Below are 3,213 nucleotides of genomic sequence, written 5' to 3'. Positions count from 1 at the left end.
TGCAGTGGGACAAATCATTACCTGTTCCAGAAAAAATGTCTACCACTCTGGGCACAGTAGGTGGAGGAAATATGAGCCTGAAAGCTCTCCAATATTACCTGAGTGCCTAAACTGCCAGGGTATCCCCCGAGAAGAGGCAGTTCTTGCAGGGCTCAGGGACATGCTGTTCAATGTGAAGGCAGCTGAACTCATAAGAAAAAACAAACCTATGGATTTTGGATGGCTGTGGGGTCAGATGGAAAACGAGAAGGAATGTTGAGACTCGAGATGTTGGATTTAAGCAAGAAGCTTTTTAAGTCTTATGCTTTTTAGAGCTTGGTCAGATGCTGCAGTGTCAGGAGAGAGGTCCAAGAAAAATAATAAACCAAAACATTTAAATTCTAGGTGAGTTGCTAGCAAAACAAAAACAAACCAAAAAAAAAGCAATATTTTATTTAAATTTGTGACTATATCAGATAGTATCAAGAGTTCTTATCTAATTTTAAATGGGAAGTAGGGAAACTTCTGGGATTTATGAATTAATTTCAGGAAATTGGTTGAAACTAATGAAAAGTAATGAATAATGTATAATGAAACAACTGAGTGGCCATGACATGATAGTAACAAAGGCGAATTTACGCACATCACAATTCTCTGCTTTACAAGGAAATAACAGAAACATATTAGCTTGCACTTTCAAAGTACCTAACACTGCTTTTGCATGATATTTAAGCATCCATGAGGTGAGAGATCAGGTTCTGCTTTTGGTTCGAATATAGCTAAAAGTTACAATCTAGGAATGATGGCATTTTTTGGTAGAGAGTAATACATTAATAGCTGGGTATCTCACACTTCCTTAAGCAACAGTATTTAATATCAGTGGTAAAAGCAAGCACAATAATTTGAGGGACTTTCATTTGTCACAGGATTTTTACTCTCTTTATATACTGTGATCACTCCTACTTTATATATGTATATATGTGTATGTATGTATGTATGTATGTATATATATATATATATGTATATACAAACACAATTTCAGGAGAAAGGGTTAAGAAATGACATGCCAACATTTGCAAATGCCAGTGCTCTTTATATTGGTCAAAATTAGAGAAGACTTTGAAGAGCTTCACAGGGACTTATTGAAGCAAGTTGAGTCGGCAGTTTGATGGTAGTTAAGAGCCGGTGTCTTCCTAATGAAAAGAAATATACTCTGGAGAGAATAATGAAAAGTCAATGAGATTGATGCATGCGCTTAACTTAAGTGCATATTTGACTGCCTTGCTGAATAAGGATGGCATTACATTCTTAAAGTTAATTCGCAGCTGTACTCATTGAATCCTGAAATCTTAATGACTCTTAACTTTTAAAATTATTCCCTATTTAGAGTAGCACTGTATTTTTTTTTCCTTTTTTAAGGATATCACATGATTAAAAAATTAATCTAATTAGCAATTTATTGTGTAATCACAGAAATGTTTTTAAATAAGAAATTACCATTACAAAAAATTACATTTTAGAATTTCATTGGCTATTAGCTGCACTGGAAGGCCTAGAGGAATCTCCCCAAAGCAGCAGAACTCTTTCCAGGGTAAAAAATAAAATCCACCAAAGTAAAATCCAATTTTCTAGAGAGCACAGTATATACATTTATTTTTTCTGACATATTATTCCCTCTTGTTTTTTGATTAAATGTCCAATATAGCATTTATTTCTTACATTATTTTATGATAGTTCTAAATATGTATTGTTCCATACTTGAGAACAAGTTGGTAATATAATATGTTAGAATGAAAGAAATAAAAAAAATATGTTGCATGCATGAATCTTGATTATTTGAAACATTGTTTTGTGTAATGTGATTTAACCCCTTTTCTGATTGAGATCATGTTTGCTATTCCCTTTGTTTAAAATATGTCTACGAATTCTATTTCTACTGGAAAAATAAATGATGAATTATTTATATATACCAATTATTTATTATCATTTATGCAAAGCTTGTCATATTATGCATGCATAAGGGGATTAAATCACTGTTAACCCATAATGCCTTTAGGGGCATTATATGATAGGCAAAAGGTTGCTTATGTTTACTATTGTGGATAAACATATACATTAGGAACATACATATTGTTTTTACAAATTGGCAAGTTGAATATCAGTTCTGTTAGGAAAATGAAGTGTTTATTGAGCAATTTGGTTTCTAAATAATGATCAACTAATCTATTTAATGCACTATACTTTCTCTAGCTTGAAAATATGAACTTTTTCCAACTAATGATACTCAAGTTGAATTTAGTTGAAACCTGTTTAATGGAAGTAGTGTAAAATGAACTCAAATATTTTCTTTTCTTTCATTGTTCTTCCTGAGGCAGTCCCTTCATCAGCCGATGATGTATCATTATACTTTACCACTAAAATAAGTCATCACAATCTACAAAATGTTAATAGAATATGTTTTTCTGTTATTCCCAATAATCATTATGAAATATGAGGCAAATCGTTAAACAGATGGAAAGATTGGATGATGTTGCTTCAAGCAGGTACAAAATGGAAGCATATTTTTGCAGGGTATGGGCCAAAATTTTGTTTAGTAGTACAGCAATAAAAACTCCTTATGTTTTGACATCACACTGTAAAAACAATAAAATGTATTTTTACATTTGCATAGTAATATACATTTTTCAACTTTAATAAGTAAACAGATGCAAGTCTCTGATCAAGGTATTCTTGTTCTCATCTTTTCTTCTCCCTCTTTAGCAAGCAAGGTTGGTTCCTTGACCTATCCCTGTTCAACTCCCACAGCAACTTAATTTGTTTCTGTTCGCTCTGGACACTTCAGTTCCTGAGGATCTGTTGTTTTAGCTGCTGTGGCTCTTTAAAGCCTCTCCTAAGTAGCCAGCACAAACACACACCAGCATATCTTGGAACTGAGGAAATAACGAGTTCTGTGGCAACAGAGCTGAGGCCAGGTGGTTAACTGATCTTGACCAACTCATCTGAGAGAAAATGTGTAACTGTTATCGCATGTAGATTAGGAAAAGGTCAGATCAGATAAGCAACATCTTTTTCTAATTTAGACAGACAGTGATGAAATCAAAGGTTGCCATTATCTTCGGCAGAGTTTCTAACTGAACACTGCAGGCTTGATTCACAAAAATCTTTGTTTATCCTTAGCTTCAAACTGGGGAAAAGTCCTCCAGAAAGTAAATTCTTAAGGTTTAGCACATGCCC

This window comes from Chamaea fasciata, unplaced genomic scaffold, assembly GCF_029207755.1.
Source record: "Chamaea fasciata isolate MVZ Bird 193981 ecotype frontalis unplaced genomic scaffold, bChaFas1.0.hap1 SCAF_1, whole genome shotgun sequence".
NCBI lineage: Eukaryota > Metazoa > Chordata > Aves > Passeriformes > Sylviidae > Chamaea > Chamaea fasciata.
The sequence above is the reverse complement of the archived record's forward strand: the minus strand, read 5'-3'. Positions refer to the sequence as shown.